This window comes from Taudactylus pleione, unplaced genomic scaffold, assembly GCF_031769625.1.
Source record: "Taudactylus pleione unplaced genomic scaffold, aTauple2 ptg000195l, whole genome shotgun sequence".
In the NCBI taxonomy this organism is placed as follows: domain Eukaryota; kingdom Metazoa; phylum Chordata; class Amphibia; order Anura; family Myobatrachidae; genus Taudactylus; species Taudactylus pleione.
In genome coordinates this window covers 5,398,616-5,425,397 of record NW_028284597.1, presented here as the reverse complement: position 1 = coordinate 5,425,397, position 26,782 = coordinate 5,398,616, and the positions used below count along the sequence as shown (strand labels likewise).

The window sequence follows — 26,782 nt, the reverse complement described above, 5'->3', positions numbered from 1 at the left end:
CCTCCTGATTATGCAGGGAATGGCCCTCTGTGTGTTTGCTCATGATACGAGGACATGAAAAATTGCTGATCATAGATCACTCCCATAAATCTTCCCGACAATAAGTCTTAAAATGTAGAGTTCCCTACATATGGCTGTAGCCTAGGGATTGCTGTACCATATGTGAAAAGCAGATACTAAAAATATGTTTGCCTGAGCATGCCTTATGTGGCTCCCTATATATAGTATGTAGAAATGATATCTTCAGGTGTCATAATAATTTACTGCGCATTACTAACTTCTCAGACACACGGATATTGTTTACTTTAGGATATTGTTTACTTTAGAACTTCTACGTGCAGAACTGGTTTGTCGCCAGAATGATTTACTACAGTAAGTCTGTGTGTCACTGAGTATTGGGGAATAAGGGGGTTCCCCCAACTGTACTGGTCCAATGCATGTGGCTGTTTCTTTATGGAATTATTATGAGTAACCATAGTACGAGCTGAGCTCTAAAGCATATTTGGCCTACGTAGTTGTAAAGGTTAGGAAATGTTGATCCTAAAAACAGATGTTTTGTTTACTAACACCATTTAAAAAAATTATTCTAACAGATTACAAATTTGGCATCTATTTATAACAAACAGGAAACCCTAAAATGCTGTGGAAAAGGAACTTCCCGATTTATCCATGCTCCCCCTACCGGCCATAGCCTTCATCAGGGGCCTTCTCCAGTACTTCCTGGTGCAAAGTGATTCGGGCCGTAACTAGGGGTTGTGTGGGCAAGGCCCTGTGGACTGTATCGTCACTGCCCCACGGCACCTGAATGTGGCTTACAGGGTGCCTGGAATGGCACTCTGTAGCCACTAGCTTCGCTGCAGAGCCACCTGTGGAACTGCCCGGAGCATTCCTAGGATGCTTCAGTCTTAACGGAGTTGGCTGCCTCGCCCCCAGGCATATCCTCACAGGGTTAGAGGGCAGGGCTGGGACAGGACAGCATAGAGTAGGGATGGCCATCGGTGGGGTGTCCATCGATTGTTACCATTGATGGGCCCATTGATGGCACAAAACCATTTATGGTAATCTACCGATGGTTTGTACTCCCTCGATGGCCCGCAGCGATGGCCAATCAAACATGGGGACAGGGATTAGCGCACATCCGGGGGCGGGGCTAAGCTCCGTCCTGTTAGGGAAGGGAAAAAAACATCGGCTCCCAATCTTCCATCGATTGAGGTGAACCATTGGTTTGAATGAGTATTGTTTAATATGATACTAAACAATAATCGTTCACAGCCAGCAAAAGAATGGAAAATGGGCTGGATCTTTCAGTATGGGCAACTCCAGGCTACTGATACCTCTGCCTGCCAGTGTTGCCAATGGCACTGGTGATTTTTTTAAAATTTTTTTTTTTTTTTTAAATGACATAAACCAAGTCTTTCTCTGTCTTGATAAATAGACCCCTTAATGTTTTCAAATGTGGTGTAAACAAATTCTCCTCTTCTCATTGTAGTGATATTTATTAGACTGTACCTAGGGCCTCATTCACTACAGGATGCAACTGCGATTACGCATGCAATCTGCCGATTGTTTTGCACTCAGCATGCGTATGCATCGCAGGGCACAAACCGGCCGATGCTATGGGGACTGCATTGCAGCGACTACGCAGAGTGATTGACAGGAAGTGCCGTTTGTGGGAGGTGACGGGGCGCTCTGCAAAACGCAGGCGTGCCAGTACGTTCGCACGCCGTTGCAGGGGCATGGATAAATTATCCACTGCGATGGCCTATGCAGTCTGAGGTCTCATAGCGTGCGTGTGAAAGTTAGCAATTTCTGAGTAAGGTCAGGGCTTGTGTAAGTGTACAGTACGTATGTGTGTTGAGTAAAGTGGGCGTCCTTGCGCAGTGCTGCGACTGCATAGCGATCGCAATCAATTAGCATACAATCGCAGTTTAACGCAGTTGCGTACAGTAGAGAATCAGACCCCTAGTGATTTTTTTTTTTTTTTATCATGTTGATTAGAACCAACCAGCATTAATGAAAATATAATACATGAACTTTATCCTATTTAGCCTAATGGAACTGAGGAGCTCATTTAGACCCATTTGCTATGCTGCCCTCTCTCGCAGCGGTCAGGGGGCGGATATGCAAATTCCGCGATCTCACGGCCAGGCTTAAGGACGCCCTCTATGTCTTAGAGAGCGACGGCAGAGTGATCGCACGCCGCTGTAATGACTACCACTTTTCTTTCTTGGCACACATCATCTCCAGGAAGTGTATGATTAATCAGTAACATCGAGAGCCATAGGAGCTGCTCGCAGCCCTTGAGGTAGACCCTACCCCGCCGCAAGCACCGCGATCACTGCAGGCTGAAATACAACCAGGCATAGTTGCCGACTTTCTGCCTGCTCCTTCCGGGAGGGAGCAGCCAGATCGGCAGGGCAGCGGGGGGCGTGGCAAAAAAGGGGCGTGTCCGGACGGTTGCCTGGCATTTGTAGGTGTCGCGGGGTCACGTGATCTCATCATTTTGGCCCCGCCCCCGCTACACAATGCCGATGATACAGGCATTGTGAGGCAGGGGGCGGGGCCAAAATGACGCGAATCACGTCACTGGCTGCCCTCGCAGCGGGGGTTAGGTGTAAATTGCGAGGGGATGTCGGGGGAAAGGCTTGCCTGCCTTTCCGGGAGGGCGGGAGCTGCACCCGATTATCGGGAGGCTCCCGCCCAAATCGGGAGGGTAGGCAACCCTGCAACCAGGTGACGTGTACAATGACTCTTCCATGCTAATTATGCACACCAAAAGAACGCAGTTTTGATGGTCAGTCACTCCTGCGTTTGTTCATCCACTCCCCCGTTTTCCTTGACCTTCCCATGTTAGCACCCACAAACTGCACTATCTGTCACTCAAAGTAGCGCTCAGTCTTTGTTCTACGAGCGCACGATTCCCGATCGCAGTGACTGGTTCGCGCATGCGCACTGCGACTTATGCGCAGTTTGCAACAATCGCCCGGCTGCGAGAGAGCGCAGCATAGCGAACGGGTCTGAATGAGCTCCTGAGCCCCAAATTTTAAGAAAATGTTTACATTTCTCTTTTTTATAACCCATTATATTTGTTTGTTGTATAGTAGTTTCAGCATGCTCTACTGTACAGTGAGGAAAATCCAACTAATAGTTGAGTATTTGGAGGAAGTTTGTTTATTTATTTTTTTCAGAGTACATATCTATACTATTTTTTTATTACAGAGTTGTAAAATTGTCAAGGGTGCAGGAAGAGCCAAAAGATAGATCTTCTACCATGCTATACTAAAATGCAGATACAATCATCTTGCTGCATGGTTGGCTGTGGCAAACGCAGGATTTTTAGAGGGGGGTTTCCAAATGCTTGATTTTAGAGTGAGTGTGGTCTGTCCACGAAGAGGGCATAATTAACACTTATCCAGCTTTAAAAATACGTTACAAACAAAGCATATTGTGTTGCATAATTCCAGCATATACAGGACCAGCGATCACAGTAAGCCATTAGATGCGGAAGTGTGCTCCATTCCTGAGCATTGGAGCAAGTCCGGGAGTCTGAGGGGGCAGCAGAAGAACTTAGCACTGCCCTGGACATATATGTACATATTGGTCTCCTTATGCACTGGATAGTGTATTATTATACAGTATTAATAATTAACCGTATTGATGGTCTATAGCAGTGCACCCCTAACAGTGCATGTTTTCCACATCTCCTAGTTGGTGCACAGGTATATTTATTACTGGCTGACACATTTTAAAAGATCCACAGTTGGTGCTAATCATTTCATTTGTGATACTGAGAAGAACATGCAGCACTAGTAACATTGTATTATATTACTATTTCTATTGTGGTCATGGTGTGTGCTGGGGAGGGGGGTTTCCAGGCAGACGGAAACCCCCCCTGCGTTTGCCTATGGTTAGTGAATAACTGGATTTTCCTGCAGTTCATCAAGTTAGGAGAGAAGGGCTTTTCTTACTGAGGGCCTGATTCACTACCGATCGCATCTGCGATTGCTATAGTGATTACGCACGCAGTCTCACTGCGATAGTATGCTAATCCATTGCGATCGCTATGCCACCGCAGCACTACGTAAGGACGCCCACTTTACCTTACACACTTCTGTAATGTTTAGCAAGACTGCGAAACCATCGGTACAATCTATTACCATCGCAGCCTCCGCACACTTCCACAAGCTCTGACCCTACTCAGAAATTGCTAACCTCATCACGTGCTATGAGTACTCAAGCTGCGTAAGGCATTGCAGGGGATAATTTATGCACGCCCATGCAACGGCGTTTAAACGCACTGGCACGCCTGCGTTTCGCCGACCACCCCCGGTCACCTCCCACAAACGGCACTTCCTATCAATCACTCTGCGATGGGTCTGCGTAGTCACTGCAATCGCAATCCCGATCGCAGTGGCCGGTTCACGCACTGCGATGCATGCGCAGAATGCAAAAACTGACCAATTGCATTCTTAATCGCAGTTGCAATCGGTAATGAATCACGCCCTGAGACAGCAATGTGTGACTGACAGGCTTGCAGACTTTCTATGTAGAATATTTTTCTATATGGTGCAGACCATTAAGCACTAACTTTTAAAATAAAAAAAAATTCTTATTCAATCGCAAATGGAGTTTTCATTAGTGAACTTTTTTTTCATTTTTTTATCTCCGCCTAATAGGAATGGGGTGTTAAGTTATCATTACCATTACACTGGGACCACTGAGCTGCATGTTGGGCAGACGCTGGCAGCCATATTGAGATGATGAATAGACTATTGAAGTAAAGCCGGGTCTACACTGGAGCGATGTTGGGCCGATATGCCGTTTTGTACCGACAGATCGCCTACATTGCTCAGTGTGTACCGGTGATTGCGCGCTAGCGAGGGTCAACAGTTTTGATGCGCTGCACACCAAACCTAGCGATATCACTAGCAGCCAGTAACTGTGACCGTTCCCTGGTTTATTAAAGTTGTCCACTGTGGACGCACAATCACTGTTCATGGCATTCGTTCCGATGTCTGTATAAATACCCATCGCTCCAGTGTGTACACAGCCTTATAGGGGTATTCAATATGAAACGTAAACTTCGCTGTCGAAGTTTACGTTTCATATCGGAGCTTTTACCTGCGTTAAAGTATCGGGCGCGCGCCCGCTTATCCTCGTATTCAATATGAAATTAACAAAAACTGGAGCCTGCGAAGTTGGATTTGCGTAAAGTTACGAATTTTTCCTTAAAAAAATTGTAGGACCCCTCTAAAGTTGTAAAAACATGGGGGATCACTATGGGTACCCCCGTTTTAGCCTTTAATTGAAAGTCGGGGATTTAAATAGCAGCAGCAGGTGTTTTTTCCCGACATTGAAGAAGTGTTGCAGAAGAGCACTTAGGTTATTTTTTTCGTTTTTTTAAGTGGTCCCATCAAATTTGGGGTACATGAAAATGGGTACTAGCATATTTTTAAGTCCCTAAAGTAAGTTTTTAAAAATTCTGCAAATGTGCACCTGCCGCTATAAATCTATTCTAGAAAACACCTGCCGCATACTTGCAGAATAGCTCTGAACCTATTTCCCAATTGTTAAACAATTTTTTCCCATTTTTTTTTTTTTTCACCCCAATTTTTAAATTCATTTTTTGGGGTGTCCCTATTATTTTTTTATATTTTTTTTAAACTTTTTTTAAATGTCATTCCCAAGGGTGCAGGCTATTTTTTTTTTTTTTTTAAGCCTGCACCCCTAAACCCCAATTCTGCACTTTTATTCGACACCTATTCAATGGTGAAAAGTTATCCCCGTTTTTTATCAAAGACTTTTCGAACCTGCGAAGTCTTTGAAATTGAATACGGTGTAAAACTAAAACCTGTGATAATGACGTCATAAGTGCGATATTAACGCAAAAACTGTGTTTTCGCTCCCATATTGAATACCCCTGTTAGTGTGGAAAGCTTTGTGCTGCTTGAGTCCAGCTCATATCAACCATGTACAGCCATGAAGCAAGAATCCCTAAGGCATTGATTCCTGGCAAGTCCATAGTCTACTACTGTTAGGAATATCCTCCCGCAATTATACAACTTTTAATATACTTTTAAAAATGGTGAGGTACATTATTACATTTACCTTGCAATGACCTTCCTGTGGCCAGTGACTTCACCTCCCCTCTGGTGCCTGCTGTACATTTCTACACTGTGCGTTCTCTGTCCCCCTCTCTCTGGACATCCTGATGTCTGTCACATACAGATAAAGTTTAATTCTGGTGCCTGATGCACAGGAAGATTCTCTCTCTAGACTACGCAGCCTAATTGCTGGCGAACAGCTCTTACAACAGGCTCCATCTCTGCTCGTCTGTTCTTATCTCTTTGATATTCTGAATCGGTTTCTCTGAAATTCTGTGCAATCTTCAACATAATCTCCAGGCTACTTTATCATCCATTTGTAGTGCTCTTATCTAATTTGATGTGGAAATATGAGTATTAACTCATTTTCTGCCAGGGCTGGAAAAGTGAATTTGACAAAGATGAATGTTCGGCTTTGTCTACGTCAACGGCAGTCAGAGAAGTTTAATATACTGCTACCGAAATTGACCTCTTCATTATTTTGGAGGGTTTCTATTACACCTCTCCTTGCATTATTGTTTTGTGTGTTTTATTTTATTTATATTTAAGTGCAGTTTCTCAAACACTGCAGCACTGGATGTTTCTGAAACACTACCCTCATGAAATCTGGGTTAGACTTCCTAGATTGATTGATTGTAAATAATTATAAATTATAATACATAAGTTATAAATATTTACTAGTATATTGGACCCTAGTCACCTCAATCTCCGCCCTCTGCTCTGTCCAGCCCCGCCCTCCGCTCTGTCAGCTGTTCCTGCCCCCCCTCCATCGAGCCCCCACCGCTCCCATACATACTTATTCCTTGTGGCTGGTCCTCCTCTCTTAGATATGTCCTGTCTCCCTCGTAGTGGGATCCACTGCCCGCACTTTCCTGAGGGGCAATAGATATAGGACCCTGTAAAAAGCCGTCTCGGTCCCATATCCATGGCGGAGGGGCTACTTCCTAAAGCGCACCCGCAGCAAATACGGATTTCATCAGGATAAAAGCACTATGATCACTGCAGTCTACAGCATGGAGCAAGGAAGGCGTTAGCAGAACGGGGTATCTAGCTGTGGATCCACACCATTTTTATATAGATATAATAATACAACCGGAGTCCTCCTTTTTGTACATCTGACATTCTAATGTAACTATTGTCCTCTTTTAAGGGTTGCAAATTTGCCACCCTTGAGGAAGGTGCACATGACGGCACCGAAACCGCTGATGGGATCAGAGCCAGGCCATGCCATGTTGGTTTTTATTGTCAAAGAATGTTTTGTAAAGTATATTTTTGGAAAATAGTTGTGCTGCTGGCTGCCATGATATCAGTGGGAAGATGGCGCAGTGTAGGAGGGAAAGCGGACTCGCTGTACACTGGCCTACTCTGACAATAATACGCCACAAAGTGACGTCACTAGGGCGGTGCATGGATGGCGGGCCACACTGGGTGAAACCATCCGAGGTTACACCAAAATAGCAGATCTGCTTTGCTATTTAGGCATCACCCCACCCCCCACCCCTCCGGATGCTGTCACCAAGCAGCGCTGACAGCAGTGATGGATGACGCACGTATGTGTCCAGAGAGGCTGGGGACCGGTGCGCAGGGCAATCCCCAGTGTGACGAGAAGGGAAGTGTGACACACGGTCACGCCCCCAAAATGGCAATCAATAGGGAGTGTGGATTCGGGGGTACATGTTTGCGCTCCTTTCGTGTGCACACTGAAGGAATACACGCTGAGGGGGTGACAGTGAGTAGCGGGCACACGAGGTGACACCAAACCCAGTGACGCCACTAGTCCCGACTGTATATGTGTTGTCATGTATATAGCCAGCAATCAAATAACCTTTAAGTACTATGACTTTAAATATATAAACTTCGCTCTTAGGGCCTGATTCAGCGAGGATCGCTATTCTGCTAGAACGTGCGCACCGCAGTTGCTAATATTAGCGGTGAAATGCAAATGTTTGCAATCGCATTGCGATCACAGCTTACCATAAGGACGCCCGATTCCCCTAACACACATCCGTATACATGGGCAACATATCAAAATAATCGGTAACATCGGACCCATACGCACAGTTAAGGCAGGTCAGACCTCACTCAGAAATTGCTAACTACAGGTCACGCTAAGAGGCCTCAGGCTGCGTATGGTATTGCAAGGGGATCATTTAAGCACGCCCCTGCAACACCGTCCCAACGCACTGGCACGCCTGCGTTCACCCGACCAACCCCCCGTCACCACCCCAAACGGCACTTCCTGTCAATCACTGTGCTCTGGGTCTGCATAGCCTCTGTAAAGACATTTCCCGTCGCAATTGGGCAATGTGGATTTATCAACCGATTGCGTGTGTCTTTGCAACTGCGATCCTTGCTGAATCAGGCCCTTCGGTATTAAAAGCAGTACAGCATATTTACAGTGACACACTTTGTTAAAGTACAGAACTTTTATACCAGTGTTGACCTACTTATAGGTTTTTTTTCTTGTTTTTAATATCTCACTTGTTGCTGCCAAGCTTTCTATAACCTCTATACACATATAATTATAGTCTTTCAATTTCAATATTTTAAAGTCTGTGTATCAGTAGCCTTTGTAGTGTCTCCAAATAAACATAAGTATATTTTTTTTATTCTTGACTTCTTTTAACAATGCAGTAGCTGGTAAGGTGCTTGTGAACCAACAGTAAGAGGTGACTAACACAGGTTGACTGTCTATTGGTGTCGCACCCACTCAGTGTTCGGTATCGGCCACATTTCCACAGTAAGGCGCTAATTTCGCTCTCATAGGAAGCATGTCTCAGGGTTGCATCATTGCTAGCTGGTAGTGACTGCGATCTTTCTCAGAACTTGTCCTCTTGTATAATATGTAATCCTGTAACTACACAATGCTATAAGGTTCTCTTTGCTTAGCACAAAACATAATGTCTGTAAACCTGAACAGTTGGTAGAATATCCAGAGCCGTAACTACACTTTTTGGTGCCCTGTGCCAGAAAGAGCGTTGGCACTCCCCTCATTTTTCAAAGGGACATAATGCACCCGAAAAAGGGCCATGGCTTCATGGGGAAGGGCCAGGGAAGAGATAGGAGAGGCCAGGAGATGCTGGGGATGAAATAAGAAGATGCTACAAGTGAGGATAACAGAAATGTGACAGGCCTAAACAGCGCCCTCTGACCTGTGGTGCCCTGTGCGATGGCACCGGCCGCACTACCCTAGCTACGGCCCTGAGAATATCTATAGATTTGCAGGAGTGATTTAGCGGATCATTGATACTGAACCAGTATGGTGGTTGTAAGTTGCATAAATAAATAAAATAGTACAAAATAATGGTCATTAGGCAAAAAAAAATATTAATATAACAGAGTTCAAGTAGAGACTCTGGAGAGTTCTGGTTAGTAGAGGGTAACATGTAACTTTAATCTGTGCAGAAATCGTAATGAAAGACATTATCCTGGGTGTTTGGCATCCTGAGTGGACGGTGCCACTCCCGAAGGATCATGGGCAACACAAGCGTATCTATAATGTGTGCAGTGTATTTGGGTGTACATGGGCCCTCTACACCGTGCACCCATTGAATTTACTTATCTTTTAGCCGATGAAGAAATCACTTGAAGCACCAGCGCATTGTTCCCTGAGATATTGTGCAGACACAGGAGACTCCAACACTGTGCCAGGGTCTTCAGCGTATGTGCCGGCACTATTACGTCCGGCACGGGGAGCGACAAACTGCACACCGGCCCCCTCAGACGCCACGGAATGTTCAGCCTTGTACCACCAGCCACCAGTTCATTGTGCTTCCTCCCTTATGTTCTAATAAGTGGAGCCATTAATAACTGCTGGCCTGTCACCAACGTATTAAAGCTTTTTCATGGTCTGTATGTGGTGGCTTTTACTGTTTTTTTTTTTTTTTATTCCAGTCTTCTAAAATCATCTTGAATAAAACACTTTGTAACCTACTTTATAAACACGATTTACATGTAGAAGTTCACTGTGTGGTATAAGATATCATCTTTATTTTAGTAACAGAGTTCCAGGATGATTTACGTAATTAGCAATAAGCTTTCCAAACCATGTAGCCGTTCTCCCACTTCTGATTTAAAGGTCACAGTTTCGGTGACTAGCGTGTAGTTATTAGAGGAAGGTCTTAAATTCCTTTCTCTCCTGCTTAAAGGCTAATTGAGCTGCACACTGTATTATAGCAGTGGAACTGCCCACTGACTGCAACGCTGAGCCCCCCCGGGAAGAATCTACCAGCCTATAGGGGAATGTGGACCTATAGAAAGCTGCAAGCATGAAGATCTCCTCTTCCTATTGGTACCCCCACACAAACTCCTTTCCGGCAGCCTTATTGGAATGTCAATACAATAGAGCTTCTATGGCTAACTGGGACGGCTGAATAGATGCACATGAGTATAGTTGAGGTTTCTGACTTCTGTTGGGGTTATGAGATTTAGATTTTTAGATTAAAACACTACAACTCAGTGGTGTAGCCAGGGAGTGGAAGCAAACATGTCTGTAGGAGCACAGTATGTGGGGAGGGCAGGGTGTGGAACAGGACATGTAGATGATGGGGGCAGCACAGAATCGGACATACAGATGGTAGGTGGTGGCAGCACAGAAAAGGACAAATAGATGATGGGGGGCAGTATAGAACAGAACATACAGATGATGGGTGGAGGCAGCACAGTACAAGACATACAGGATGGGCACATAAGAGGATGGGCAGGGGCAGCAGAGAGCAGGACATACAGAGGATGGGCAGGGGCAGCAGAGAGCAGGATATACAGAGTATGGGCAGGGGCAGCAGAGAGCAGGATATACAGAGGATGGGCAGGGGCAGCAGAGAGCAGGATATACAGAGGATGGGCAGGGGCAGCAGAGAGCAGGATATACAGAGGATGGGCAGGGGCAGCAGAGCAGGATATACAGAGGATGGGCAGGGCAGCAGAGAGCAGGATATACAGAGGATGGGCAGGGACAGCAAAGAGCAGGATATACAGAGGATGGGCAGGGGCAGCAGAGAGCAGGATATACAGAGGATGGGCAGGGGCAGCAGAGAGCAGGATATACAGAGGATGGGCAGGGGCAGCAGAGAGCAGGATATACAGAGGATGGGCAGGGCAGCAGAGAGCAGGATATACAGAGGATGGGCAGGGGCAGCAGAGAGCAGGATATACAGAGGATGGGCAGGGGCAGCAGAGAGCAGGATATACAGAGGATGGGCAGGGGCAGCAGAGAGCAGGATATACAGAGGATGGGCAGGGGCAGCAGAGAGCAGGATATACAGAGGATGGGCAGGGGCAGCAGAGAGCAGGATATACAGAGGATGGGCAGGGGCAGCAGAGAGCAGGATATACAGAGGATGGGCAGGGACATCACAGAACAGGACATACAGAGGATGGGCAGGGCAGCAGAGGGCAGGATATACAGAGGATGGGCAGGGGCAGCAGAGAGCAGGATATACAGAGGATGGGCAGGGGCAGCAGAGAGCAGGATATAGAGGATGGGCAGGGGCAGCAGAGAGCAGGATGGGCAGGGACATCACAGGACATACAGAGGATGGGCAGGGCAGCAGAGAGCAGGATATACAGAGGATGGGCAGAGGCAGCAGAGAGCAGGATATACAGAGGATGGGCAGGGGCAGCAGAGAGCAGGATATACAGAGGATGGGCAGGGGCAGCAGAGAGCAGGATATACAGAGGATGGGCAGGGACAGCAGAGAGCAGGATATACAGAGGATGGGCAGGGGCAGCAGAGAGCAGGATATACAGAGGTTGGGCAGGGGCAGCAGAGAGCAGGATATACAGAGGATGGGCAGGGGCAGCAGAGAGCAGGATATACAGAGGATGGGCAGGGGCAGCAGAGAGCAGGATATACTGAGGTTGGGCAGGGGCAGCAGAGAGCAGGATATACTGAGGTTGGGCAGGGGCAGCAGAGAGCAGGATATACAGAGGATGGGCAGGGGCAGCAGAGAGCAGGATATACAGAGGATGGGCAAGGGCAGCAGAGAGCAGGATATACAGAGGATGGGCAGGGGCAGCAGAGAGCAGGATATACAGAGGATGGGCAGGGGCAGCAGAGCAGGATATACAGAGGATGGGCAGGGGCAGCAGAGCAGGATATACAGAGGATGGGCAGAGCAGCAGAGAGCAGGATATACAGAGGATGGGCAGGGCAGCAGAGAGCAGGACATACAGAGGATGGATAGGGCAGTGCAAAACAGGACATACAGATAAAGCAGAGGAGGCAGCACAGAATAGGTCATACAGGATGAGGGGGCAGGACATACAGATTATGGGCGGAGGTAGAACAGGACCAACAGTTAACATGTCGATCATGCTGCAGTACAGATCCTGGCATTACGCAGGTCCTCTCTCAATCCTGAATTAGGCCCTAAATGTATTACATTAAAATGTGCTGGGTTACTTTATGCTACAATAATACATATGTGACAATTGGTTCTTTAGTTCCCTTCGATTAGACGCACATGTTTAGATTAGACTACATGCACGTTTCCTTCAGCTTCCTGTCCAGTCACAGTAGGACGTACAAAACATCCAATTATTGATTTAAAAAATTTTTTTTTTTTTTTTTTAATCCTATCTATATATAATATGTTAATATTACTGATTTTTTCCCCCCCCCCCATACTTCAGAGTGCAGGGGAGGAGAAAGGGAGGAATTGTCAAGAAATCTAATTTTTATTACCTCTTAAGACAGGAAGACAAAGTGACAGCCACAGACTGGTGCAGATCTAAGATCTGCCACTTAAGAGTCATTTATAAAATGTGTCTCTTGGAGACAGTAACACTGTGAATCAGACAGCTCTGTGTGTTGTCAGGGAGTGACATGATGAAGTGATAACTCTATGTTAATAAGCAGTTGAAATACATATGTTCTTGAACTGTCTAAATATTACACTGCCCTACCCAAATTTCTTTGCACTATTTTTTCTCCTACTAGCAGCACCACCAGCGCCTCCAGAGACTCGTACATATGAAGTGTCACATCTGGTGTACACACTATGCAAATGGATAAGATTTAGATTGCAAGTTCCTAGTGGCAGGGGGAGGGGGGGTTCCCTAAAGGGTTCTGTACAGCTCTAGGTAGACGGATCCTCAGGTGATTACTCCTCTTCCTAGAGAATTAAAAATAAAACCTAATCTCTTATCCATCCATGTATCCAAACTAGAAAATGTGTGTAACATGTACATTATGTATACAAGTGCTCGTATATATGTGTATGTTATAATGGTGTGTATGTGATATACACACACACACTGTGTGGAGTTTGTATGTTCTCCCTGTGCTTGTGTGGGTTTCCTCCGGGTACTCCGGTATCCTGCCACTCTCCAAAAATACACTGTTAGGTAAATTGGCTTCCAACAAAATGTAACCCTAGTGTGTATGGGTATGTGATAGGGCATATAGATTGTAAGCTCCACTGGGGCAGGGACTGACGTGCGCTGCAGTATACTGTATGTGTGCACTGTATAAATAACTGGAAAATAAATAAATAATATATGTCTTACCTCTGATGTCTGATATTACCCAGTCTTGTTTTATTACTATTCTATTACTATTTTGTAATTTGGTATATACTGGCGCTATAAGTAAATGTTCTATATACAAATGGGTAAAATAAGAGTGTGCGTGCGTTCACATACATACATACATACATACATACATACATACATACATACGTACATACGTAGTGATACCCGGCGTTGTCCGTGTTGAAGACTGGACCCTGAAGTAATCCTGCTGCAGCCTTCATTTTTTACATGGATAACTATGCGAATTAGGAGTAAATGACAGTGCATGCAGGTGTACAGTATTCTCATACCGTTTGCAGTGGGGTATATGCAGTATACAGTGGGGTATATGCAGTATGCAGTGGGGTATATCGGGAGCAGACAGACTTTCAGAACAGAAATCTGTAAACCTTCTAAAATCACTTAAGTTTCAGAAATCGCTGCAGAACAGAGAGGGTGATTTAGCTGCGCACGTATATTCTGTTGCAGCTGCTAACATGTTAGCAGCTGTGATAGCTGTAATATGGTAATGCAGCAGGAGGTGTCATGTCTCCTACATGCTTTACTGATCTGAGCTGCGTCCAAGGACGCTGTATGGAATCATCTGCGATCCCTTTGCCCGGCTGAGTGACCATGTGGTCATGCAAGCCGGCCGGCGCAGGTGTGTAATAGAGGCCAGGAATTCAATGACCCATACTGCACATGTGGGAATCTGCGTAAACCCTGTCACTGCGTCTGCAGTTGAATCACCCCCTGAAATCACTGTGCAGACCAACATTGAAGACCATGTCTAGCAGGGCTGCCTTTCGGGGAGGGGAATGCTGGGACTGGAGTACCATTCCTGGACAAAAGGAGGCCCGCCACAGTGGCATGTGTGGCTGCAATCCATCTCCTCTGCTGTTTGTAATCTCCATAAGCTAAGCTTTGCCAAGATCAAAGATTGTGGATTGATTATGCTGTCTGCCACAGTCTGAATGTATGGAGTACTGAGCTGCTCATGAGCCTGCCAGTGAAAAAGTGTGTGTATGAAGCCAGCCTCTCAGTCCCAGAACCTGTGTAATTTAAGAGTGTCCCGGTTTTATGGGATTGTGTGTGTGTGTGTGTGTGTGGTATGCATTGTGCGTATGCGTATGCATCGCAGTGCGCCCTTAGCAAAAGTTCACAATGCACTCGCTCACTGCGCATAGACAGCCCAGTAGAGAGAGTGACAGGGGAAGCCGTTTGTAGGTGGTAACAGGGGCTGGCCATTAAAAACGGGGGAGTGGAGTTGCAAACGTAGGATTGCCTGAGCATCTCAACGGCGTTTTAGAAGTGTGCATAATTAAAAGACAGCGTCATGGTACACGTCACCTGGCTTGTTTTTACACTGATGTGCTCACAGTGCTTGCGGCAGAGTATGGTCAACCTCAAGCGCTGCGATCGCATCCAATGTTACCCGATGTATCGATGGTTGCATACACTTCCTGGACATGACGTGCACAAGTGGGCGTCTTAAAACAGGTTGATGGGTGTCTGCATACACTATGTGATCGCTCTCTAAGACATACTGGGCATGCTAATGCATTGCAGTTTGATTGCACTGCCTACACAATTTGCATACACATCGTGCGAGCGATCGTATCTAGCGAGCGGCTCTGAATCAGGCCCTTAGTTGTGATATGAGACACAAAAGGGCCACATAAAGTTGTCCATGAGAAAAATAGTCTCCACTTAGGTCACCTCCAGCCACGTTAAGTGTCTGTCGCTGCGCTTTACATATTGTCCTACCAAAGCAGCCTCTTACCGGGAATTGGACTCTGTTGAAATTAAAGAATCGTTTTTCACATAAATTAAATAGTGCAGTGGTTCTCGAGATTAGCCTGAACAAACAGACAGACGCTTACCAGGGACTTTATTTTATACTATGTGCAGGTAGATATATATACTGTACACTGAAGTGCCAAAAGTTATGGGATAGCAGTATGTAATGTAATGTTAATGTGGCGCCACTGTACCGTGACATCTTGGAAATGCCCATACCTGCATCAGTTGTATTCTGACATCTTGTGAGTCAGTTTGAACACCGGCTAGACTGCTGATGGCAAGGTGAGGTGAATTATAGGAGTTTGAACGTAGCATGATAGTGGGCGCCCGCCTGGTGGGGGCATTCTATTTCCGAAATTGTGTGGACATTTAACATTCCTCGATCTACGGTGTCACGTGTGTACCAGGAATACCTCATGGAAGGCATTGCCACCCCCCGTAGACAGCGCAGTGGCTGGCTTAATAATGGTGACCAGCGGCGTGTGGTCAGAATTGTCCATGGTAAGACACTGGCTCAAATAACATCCACGCTCAATGCAGGAGGTATGTGGTCAGGAAGCCGGCGGTCAAAATGCCGACCGACAGCGTAATCCTGGCAAGGGATTTAACATAGGCGTGGAAATACGGACGCCTATGTTAATCCCGACGTCGGAACACCAATCCCCACCGTCCCGATCGCCCACGATGGGTAAGTAGAACACTTAGCCCAGGGATGGGGGGGTTAGGTTAAGGGACCCCCAGGGGGACTTGGGGTTAGGCATCCCCCCCGGGGGGACTTGGGGTTAGGCATCCCCCCCGGGGAAGGTTAGGGTTAGGCTAGGGAAAGGCAGGGTTAGGCACTAGGGGGGAGGTTAGGGTTAGGCACCCCCCGGGAGGGTTAGGTTTAGGGCACGGGAAGGGGGGGTTAGGTTTAGGCACCCCTGAGGAAAGTTTAGGCACTAGGTGGGAGGTTAGGGTTAGGCACCCCTAAAGGAGGGTTAGGGGGAGGGGAAAGAGTTAGGAATAGTTCAAATACTCACCCTGTCGGGATCTTCACTCTTCTGTCTTCTGGCGTCGGTATTACAACTGCCGGGCTTAGGTCCGGCGGCATGTCATACTGATTCCCCAGACGCATATCCAGCAGGTCAGTGCAGCGTACTTCATCTTCCATGGCATATGGGAGCAGAAGACCCACCAGTGTGCCCCTGTTAGCACTACGACACTGGACACAGCTCCCCATCTGGGCTTGTGATGCCAGTCCTCCAGGGTCCAATTAACAACAACACGTGGCATGGTCCGATGAGTCGTGGTTCCAGTTGTTTCGGGCTGATGGTGGGGTTTCGTTTGCTGTGCCTACGAAAGCACTATAATAAAGGGCGCTGAAATGTTTCTGCCTTTGACCCTGTGTTAAGCTTAATTTTATTTGGAGTGCCGCGGATCTCCCTCACACATTATTACATCCAGTGGAAAGTAGTCTTGATCCCGGCCGACGGGATGCCGTTGCTCAGAATGCCAGCACCAGCATCCAGATCTCTGCCATCTCAGTGGTAAGTATTGTGCTTAGGGGGAGGGTTAAGGTTAGGCACTAGAGGGAGGGTTAGGCTGCCGGAGGGAGAGGGTTAGATTTAGGCTCTGAGGGGGGGGGAAGGGTTAAGTGAAGGGTCATGTACTTTCCTGCTTCTGTCGGGATTGTAGCCCAGTCAGGATGCTGGTGTTGGTATTCTAAGCACCGGCTTCCCGTACCCAACTCCATTAAGCATCCCACTGGTAATCACCGGGGGTACCCAAATAAGTAAAGTCACAAGAGATCAAGTGACTCCCTGAATTACTTTGTCAAATGTAGGCACGTACGGTTCTGTTGGGTCTCATAACGGTATGCTGACGGTCTAAATGCCGACTGTCGGCATCCCGACTGTCTAATCCCAGCAAGGGTCTAATGACACGTGTCGAAATCCCGACGCCTGTCATTTTACCTACGCCGGGAGCCCGACATCAGGCATCCTGATCAAAGGTAAACCGGGCACTGGGCGCGGACAGCCGCGGGAGGGTTAGGCCAGGGGAAGGGGAGGTTAGGGTTAGGCACCCCCCCGGGAGACTTAGGATTTAGGCTGCAGGGAAGGGGGGTTAGGTTTAGGCACTTAGAGGGGGGTTAGGCACTTGGGGGGGCACCCCTAATGGAGGGTTAGGGTAGGGAATTAGGTTAGTGGTACTTATCTAAATTTGCAGTCAGGATCTTCACCCCTGCCGGGCTTCCGCTGTCGGCATTTGCATGGCCGGCGGTAAATCATACCGATTCCCCCATAACTGCTGCACCACTTTTATTGTTCCCTCCTTCATTGGAGGGTCAGGGGTTTCTTTCCTTTTTTTAAGGAACTGCATGCTAGAACTTTGCTCTTGTTTGTGTGCGCTACTGGTAACCGTATCTTCTTCTAAATTGATAAAAACAGTACAAAGTACCAGCACATGCTGGCATTGTCCTCCTCACCCCTCTAGGCACACAAATCACAAAGCAAGCAATAAACCAGGAGAGAACAATAAGAATATTATAAAATAACTGATAGGATTCAGGTGTTTATTACATGGTTGTAACAGGGGGAACCTCTCCTTGAAAAAAAATGTTGAACTTTGACAAATCGCTGTCTCCAAAATGGTGGATATTGATCTAAATGAACCTTAGCCAACACTGAGGTCACCAATAGAGAAACCATAACAGATCACATTAATCCATCACCAGAGGAGGTAAGCATCATAGTTGACAGGAAGATGTGATGTCAGTGGGGCTGGCCCCAGACGGTAGGCATTCCCTTGGGAACGCCTCTGTCTTGCCAGCCATGCCCCCGGCACACCCACCAAAGGGGGCGTGCTGTCACTCAACATCGACAGCATGCCCCCTTTGTAGCGTGACCCATAGCGAGGGCTTGCCCGTCGCTATCCGGGTCTCGGGCATGCGCACGACGGAGCCGGGTCCGTCGTGCGCATGCACACTGGGCCAACATCGACCCGCTTGCGAGCGCTCGCGAGCAGGTCTGAATCAGGCCCAGAGTCCCAACTCAGATCACTTTGGGGTTCTGTGTAGAACGGAGTCCCGACTCGGCTCTTCTCGACAAGTTTGAAACTCTGATCTAAAAATCGAACTTTGCGTTTCAGTCCCTTTCTTGTGATGTGGCCAAAATTGACTGGAAATTACGTATTGATGGTAATACTATAGGAACAAAAACAGGTCAAGATTTTAGCAGTTTTGTATAAATTTTTAAAGAAATCCAAAAGACTTGAGGGTGGGTTTGTTTAAAACCAAAACACGACGATGATTTAGAACCAAAATACGGGGATCTGCGCACATCTCTAGTGTTTAAGCCTAACTACCCCAATTGGGGTGAATGAATGTGGTCAAATAATACAGAGGTTTGGCATTAATGTAAAAATCTGTCAAATTTTAAATGGAACTATTATTATTATTGTTATATATATATATATATATATATATATATATATATATATATATATTTTAATGTACTTCATTTTGAAGTTTCTCAAAGTTGCAATAAAATGACAGCAGTAAAACAAATTTACAATGTCACATCAATACATTATCGAAAGTGAAAACCTAGGTATTGGTCAGAGAATGAAAGCGTAAAGCTGGGTACACACTTGAAAGACGAGACGTTCTAGCAACTGCCCAATACAACGATATATCGTGTCCGCGTACACGACAGTACAGTGACATGATATATTGTGTTCGGGAAACGTTACCGCACAGTACATTACATTGTCCCATCTAACGTGCACCACATCAGCTGGGTCGATGCAATGAACAATGGCCCTGATTCAGACCCACTCGCGAGCGGCTGTCCGCTCGCAAGTGGGTCGATGTTCTGCACTGAGCATGCGCACGACGGAGGGAGCTCCGTCGTGCGCATGCGCCAGACGCGACGAGCGAAGAAAGTCCTTCGCTCGTTGTGTCTGATCAAAGGGGGCGTGCTGTCGATGTTGATTGACAGCACGCCCCCTTTGGTGGGCGTGCCGGGGGCGTGCCTCCCTGACGGGGGCGTTCCCACGGGAACGCCTCCCGTTAGAAGCCGGCCCACTGACATCACTAGTTATGTCAGTGGGAGTGATTTTGGCTCTGATAGAGCCAAAATCACTCCGGGGCTTGCGGTTGAAAACCTCAACCGCAGGCTCCGGCTCGCAGTTTCGATGGTCAAGACCATCGCGGCCATCAAACTGCACGCTCGTATAGGCTGTGGGTGGTGACCCACAGCTATACGAGCGTCCAGGAGGACGCTCCATTTTCATGGAGGGCGGCCCTCATTCAGAGCGTGCGCTCTGCTCAGAGCGTACGGCTCTGAATGAGGGCCAATGTGTGTAAACGACAGATTGGGACCAATTCAATACACCAGTGCAAACTTACATTGTTCGTAAACCCTTATATGCAGTTAGTGTTCATTCTAGCACCTATCACAACCCGTGCAGTTCCCTTTTTCCCAGGGCCGGCGCTACCACTAGGCAAACTTAGGCAGCTGCCTAAGAGCACCGGCCCTGAAGGGCGGTAGTGTGGACCGCACATAAGCGCAGCCGGCACTACACTACTAGTATAACAAACATACAGCCGCCCGGCAGCTGTGTGTTTGTTTTAGCAGCCGATGAGAGTCAGAGAGACTCTCATCGGCTGCTGCACCCACTGCTGGAGCCGGGCTGGTGCTCACTCCTGAGCTCCATCATCCGGCGCCCGCAGTGGGTGATGGGAGAGACGTCATGACGTCTCTCCCATCATGCAGAGCGGGTCGGCCCGGGAGGACGTCGGACGTAGGAGCAGATGCTGGAGCGTGGATTAAGGTAAGTGGAGTTTTTGTTTTTTTTCCGTGTGTGTGTGTCTGGCTCTGGGGGCGGACGGACTACTACTACTAAGGGCACTGCTGGGAGGGGGGGCGGACTACTACTACTAAGGGCACTGCTGGGAGGGGGGACGGACTACTACTACTAAGGGCACTGCTGGGAGGGGGGACGGACTACTACTACTAAGGGCACTGCTGGGGGAGGGACGGACTACTACTACTAAGGGCACTGCTGGGGGGGACGGACTACTACTACTAAGGGGACTGCTGGGGGGGACCACTACTAAGGGCACTGTTGGGAGGGGGGACTGACTACTACTACTAAGGGCACTGCTGGGGGGGACGGACTACTACTACTAAGGGCACTGCTGGGGAGGACGGACTACTACTACTTAAGGGCGCTGCTGGGGGGGGATTACTACTACTAAGGGCACTGCTGGGGGGGACGGACTACTACTACTTAAGGGCGCTGCTGGGGGGGGAATACTACTACGAAGGGCACTGCTGAGGGGGGACGGACTACTACTACTAAGGGCACTGCTGGGGGGGACGGACTACTACTACTAAGGGGACTGCTGGGGGGGGACTACTACTAAGGGCACTGCTGGGGGTGCTACTGGGGGCACTGGTGGGACCACTACTGGGGTACACTGAATTGAGGGGGGTTACTACTAGGGGCACTGCTGGAGGTACTACTGGGGGCACTGCACAATGGTGGGACCACTACTGGGGGACACTGCATAGAGGAGGATTACTACTAGGGGTACTGCTGGGGGGACTACTACTGGGGGCAGCACTGCTGGGAGGGACTACTACTAGAGGCACTGCTGGGGGAGGGCTGCTACTAGGGGGATTACTAATGGCGTCACTGCTGGGGAGGAGACTACTACTAGGAACACTGCATCGGGGGGAGACCACTACAGGGGTCACTGCAAAGGGAGGGTTACTACTGGGGGCACTATATAAGGGGCACTGCATAGGTGGGGGACAACTGGAGGCACTGTATAAGGGGCACTGCACGGGGGGGACCCCTACTGGGGGCACTGCATAGGGGGGGACCACTACCGCCGGCACTACTGGGGGCACTGTATAAGGGCTTGTGTAGCTATCAAGGGTGGGGGCAGGGGTGGGGGGGCGTAAAGCTGAAGAAATGCCTAGGGTGCCAAGAAACCTTGCACCGGCCCTTTCCTTCCTGGGGTGCCGCTCTGTGCTCTGGTGCTTCTAGCACAGACTGGTCTGTATCTGAGTAGTTTGTTGCATCAGCTGAGTGTGCTAGAAGCACCAGAGCAGAGAGCGACACCCCAGGCAGGAAAGAGGAACTGCACGGGCTGTGACAGGTGCTGGTTGCTAGAATGAACACTATGCAGTTAGATATGAAATGCATTAGTTTAATTATATGTAAATGAAAGGCAATTAAAGGAAACTTATGTGCAGCTTCTTGTAAATACATTTTTGTTTAACTTAATAACTGTGTTAATCATGGCTTATTTTTATTCTTACGGACTGCTAGAGGCTTGCCTATGTAATGGAGAATATTCATTAGGCATTTTAGGAGTTTAATGTTAATATCCACCCAGTGAAGTCAAAGCACAGGGGAAGATTCAATTCTCAATGGATGCAAAGTGCATTCCAGAACAGTCAGTGGGGGTACTTTAATGTTGGGAATTTTCCCTCGAACCCTATAGAGGAGGGACCATTAGCAATGTTTGGCACCTGTAATACATGGTCCTGTGCACAGCTGGACATTGGGGCGGCACATGGTCTGACTTTCTTCTCTATACACCTCCACAATGATCCTTGATTATCCCGATGTAAGAACAATGCAAGCAAGCGAAGGCTCTGTGCTCCCACCTGTCTCTGGAAAGTCTGCTCATGAATCCGATGCTGTTATCTGCAGTCCTGTAGCCAGAGCTCTCCTCCCATTGCCAGTAGCAAAGGGGTTACATAAACTAGATGTATTTTCCTTATTCATTTTTTATGATCTAGTCTCTCACCAGTTTACAACAAACATTTCCAGCTCCTGACAGTCTAATTGGGGGGGAAAAAGAAATTGTGTGTTGGCGGGTCAGGATATCCCGTAGGAAGCTGAATGGCAGGACGGTATAAATTGCATTAGCTGACAGATGGGAGTCGGGCTGTGCAGTCAGGGAACATACTGTGTGCCTCCTTAGGCGTTGTTGAGACTCTTTACCTGTTACTTCCTTTTCACAGTAGTTTGCCTTCGACAGATAACAGGATTACATTTCAAGCCTATTTCCACTTACTGAACAGTCATTTTCTGCTAAAGAGGGTCCTGGTTTGTGGACTGTATATTGTAAGGTGCAACATATGTTCTATACATCAGTCCATGAATTTAAGACAGATATTTTTTTTTTTGTTCTGTCCGGTAATGCCTATTGAGATGTTAAAGGTAACTTCATAAGGTTTTTAATATACATAACCCCCCAATTGATAAAAAAAATGTGGTAAATATATTGATATTTTCTGCTGCCTTCCAGTAGGAAAAAAGATAATATATTTACTATTTATTAAGTTATTTAATTTATATAGCGCGGAGTGACTTACTCGGCAGCGTTTTACAGAGAATATTTCGATAATACACATCAGATGCTGCCCCAGTGGAGCTTACAATCTATACTGCCTAATGCATGGACACACAGACACACTAGGGTTATTTATTTGAATTTTTTTTTTCAGAATCCAATTAACCTATCAGTACATTTTTTTGAGTGTGGGAGTAAGCCCACGTAAACATTGGGAGAAGTACAAACTCCACACAGATGGACCATCATTAGGAATTGAATTCTTGACCTCAGTGCTGTGAGGCATTGATGCTAAGAGCTACCCCAGCCCCCCCCCCCCCCCCATCTTAACCTGTCAACTTGTGGATGGGGATTTCAGCTGTTGTGTATCAATTCTGTTTTAAAAGAGCTTACACTTCTCTGTTCTCCAACTTCACCACTGGTATACAGGAGAGGTAAACCCATGGTTTAAAACTGCTGGATAAATTTGTGCTTGCAAATGTGTCTAGAGCAAGTGGCCTGTAGTTTTTATTATTCAGTGTATTTGCAGCATGTAGAAACTCCACTGAAATGAATGGAGAAAGCTCCTCCTCTTATAAATGCCTAATAAAGAAAAAAAAAGTGCTTCAATCTAGAATCCATAGCCAGCACAGTGCTAAACAGTTTGGACTGTTTCCCAATAAAACAGTTTTCCCTGGTAAAGTGAAAATCAACGCCAAGATAGACTAGCTAGGCTGATCACATTATTAACTGGGAAACCCATACTGTGAGGTCCATCTGTTATAGTTGAAACCTGAAGCAGCCTGGTCAGCGCAAGGCTGAAGCATACATGGGGAGGCAAAACGCAGCATGCACCCACTCAGACCTGCTGGTCCCTACATAATGGGCAAATATTATAACATGGGATTTCAAAGACAGAAGAATGTCCCATTATACACAATGAAAAAGATAATGAATAAAGTGTGTACTTTAATAAAGTGCTGGAAGGGAGTTTTGAAAGTGTTTTATTCCATTAAACTTTATTATTATTATTATTTTTAGTTTTTTATTACATTACACTGACTGCAGAAAATAGGGGGTATCAGTTCATAAAGAACTTCAACCAAGGAACTCTATAGGAGTGCACTCTAATAGCTAGTATATTATAATTAAAACATATAACCTTTATAAATACCTGTAAAAAACTAAGTATTAAAAGACTTACACAGATACCAAGATATCTGACAAAAAGAGTGATAAGAGTGAATAAAGAAATCTTGGTTATAATAACTTAGATAAAGTAGGCAAAATATAGAAAAAACATGTAATGGACAATACAACATGAATCATGTATAACAATGATAAAAAACACCAGGTCAAAAGATGTTAGATAGTTGCATACAGTGAAAATTTCAAATAACAGCCTTGTATTGTAATGTCCAAATGTGGTCGTAACAGAAACAATGAATAGTGAAGTAAGGGGTATCAGATCCAGTACTAGGCTCTGCTGCTCCTTCACACTAAAGTGGAGGAAGCGGAGTGAGAGATCTGCTAGTCTAGTAATCCCTAGGAATATTAGTCAACAGTGGCCCTAGTCATCAACCCCAATTACTGCTGTTGGTTGTCTTACCAAATGGTATTGGACAACAAATGAGTGCATTATCAGGTTGGTGGGCCACTGCCCCAGTGGAGCTTACAATCTATATTCCCTATCACATGCACACACACATACACACTAGGGTTAATTTTGAGGGGAGCCAGTTAACCTACCAGTATATTTTTGGAGTGTGGGAGGAAACCGGAGTACTCGGAGGAAACCCACGCAAGCACAGGGAGAATATACAAACTCCGCACAGTTAGGGTCGTGGTGGGAATTGAACCCATGACCTCAGTGCTGTGAGGCTGTAACGCTAACCATTACACCGTCTGTGCTGCCCAGTTATGAACTGATACCCCCTTTTTTCTGATTCCTACATAATTACTCTGGGTAGCACCACCACCCTGTATCAAAATTTGCAACAATGATCAGGGACAAGGAATTGGGTGAAACATGATGCGCACATAACATTTGAATCCCTACTACATACAGAAATATAGACATTTCCTTTGACAAATGTCAGAAGGATATGTGGCATTATGGTAGAAACAGGGATAGGTTCACCTGAGTGCTCTCTGTAGGTGGTCAGCCAGCTCGACTGGCAGCATGCAATATGTACTTCAATGGCCATGTGTGACCCTCAGCATAATCAGTACTTCTATTTCTCCTCCCTTCATATTGTTGCTGGTATTATGGTCATTATTGCTTTTCAGAGCAGATGTCCCACAACCGGAGCCAGGGCCGGGTTTACCGCTAGGCATCCTAGGCGGACGCCTAGGGCCCGTGGCCGGCCCCCCGGAATCCGGCCCTAGAGAGAGCTTACATTTTAACGCCACCTCCTCCTTCCCTGTCCTGGTAGGAGCAGGGCTCTGGACGTGCTGCTGCTGTGTCTCCTCTCACCGGCCGGTGCCAGCAGCAGCAGCAGCACCATGTCCAGAGCCCTGCTCCTACCAGGACAGGGAAGGAGGAGGTGGCGTTTCAGTACAGTGCCAGTGAACGCTGGCCTCTGAAGTGATCGGAGGGTAAGGAAGCCTCCGATCGCTTCAGAGCCAGTGTTCCCAGAGATGCACTGCACAGGTGACCATGACTTCACCAGCGCAGTGAGGAGCCTGCGCGGCTGAGACTGCTGGATCAAGTCAAATCCAGTCAGTACGGCAGTGGGAGCGTCAGCCCGGACGACTGCCGCGTGGAGTCAGGTAAGTAGGGGGCGTGGGGGTGGGGGACTACTACTACAAGGGAACTACACAGGGGCACTACTACTACAGGGGAACTACACAGGGGTACTACTACTGCAGGGGCACTACTATTACTACAGGGGACCTACTTTAAAGTGCACTACTACAGGGACACTACTTTAAAGGGCACAACTCCAGGGGCACTACTACTACTACAGGGGCAGTACTTTAAGGGGCACTGCATATGGGCACCACTACGGGCACACTGCATATGGGCTCAACTACAGGGGGCAATACATATGGGCTCAACTACAGTGGGCACTGCATATGGGCGCTGCTACAGGGGGCATTGCATAAGGGGCCCTGCTTAACGGGCACTGCTACAGGGAGCATTGCATAAGGGGCCCTGCTTAATAGGCACTGCTACAGGGGGCATTGCATAATTAGCAGTACTGCAAGGGGCATTGCATAATGGGCACTGCTACAGGGGACATTGCATAAAGGGCACTGCTACAGGGGGCATTGCATAAAGGGCACTGCTACAGGGGGCATTGCATAAGGGGCACTAGTACAGGGGCATTGCATGAGGGGAGGGGGGTCTATGCTAAGACGGGAGAGGGGTCAGTGAAAGAGCAGGTCTGTGCTGTGAGGGGTGGAGGTGGGTTCTGTGCTGAGAGGGGTCAGTGATGTGAGGAAAGAGGGGGCTGTGATGTGGGGGGGAGGGTCAGGTTTAGGTTGCGGGGAGGGTTAGGGGTAGGGTTAATATACTTAGCCAGGACTGTCTTAACAGCAGTGTGGGCCCTGGGCAAAGCAATGCACTGGGGCCCCTACTCACCCATTCACGGGGAGAAACTGTAAATGGTCAATAAAATTAAACCTTTAGATTTAGTAGTCCTTTCAACAAAATCAGTTTAAGTATAAAAAAAAATATTATATACCTTTTTTATTAAAATAAATTAGTTCTATCTAACAAATGTGGGGTTCCCACCAATTATATTGTCTCTGCACACTATGGGGGTGACTGAGTCGGACGCAGGAAAAGTATTGTGCGCAAGCATCCATTGTTTTCCCTCTGTGTGTGTGTATTCAGGGATCACTGAGCATACGTATCAATTAAACTGCATGGTGATCCATGAAATTTCGGTAGGCTTTTCTGAGTGGTAACTGGGAGGGTGGGTAACAGACGGGAGACGTGCTGGTGACTGGATGTAAAGAGGCAGCTGCGCTGATACTGGAGGCCATGGTCCCTCTGATATTCTGTGAGTGTCATAGGCAGGTG

At 47.2% G+C, this 26,782-nt stretch overlaps 1 protein-coding gene across 4 annotated transcripts in view; it reads left to right on the top strand.

Moving 5' to 3' along the window:
- Positions 1-26,782, top strand: part of MAF (MAF bZIP transcription factor) — a 362,661-nt gene that overhangs the window by 196,661 nt on the left and 139,218 nt on the right. The window contains exon 2 of one of the 4 annotated variants that reach the window (XR_015878960.1): positions 9,674-9,863. The exons of the other annotated variants lie outside the window; for them this stretch is intronic. The gene's annotated coding sequence lies outside the window, so the exon portion shown is untranslated. Of the gene's footprint in view, positions 1-9,673; positions 9,864-26,782 lie in introns of those variants that run through there. 4 annotated transcript variants of the gene reach the window in all.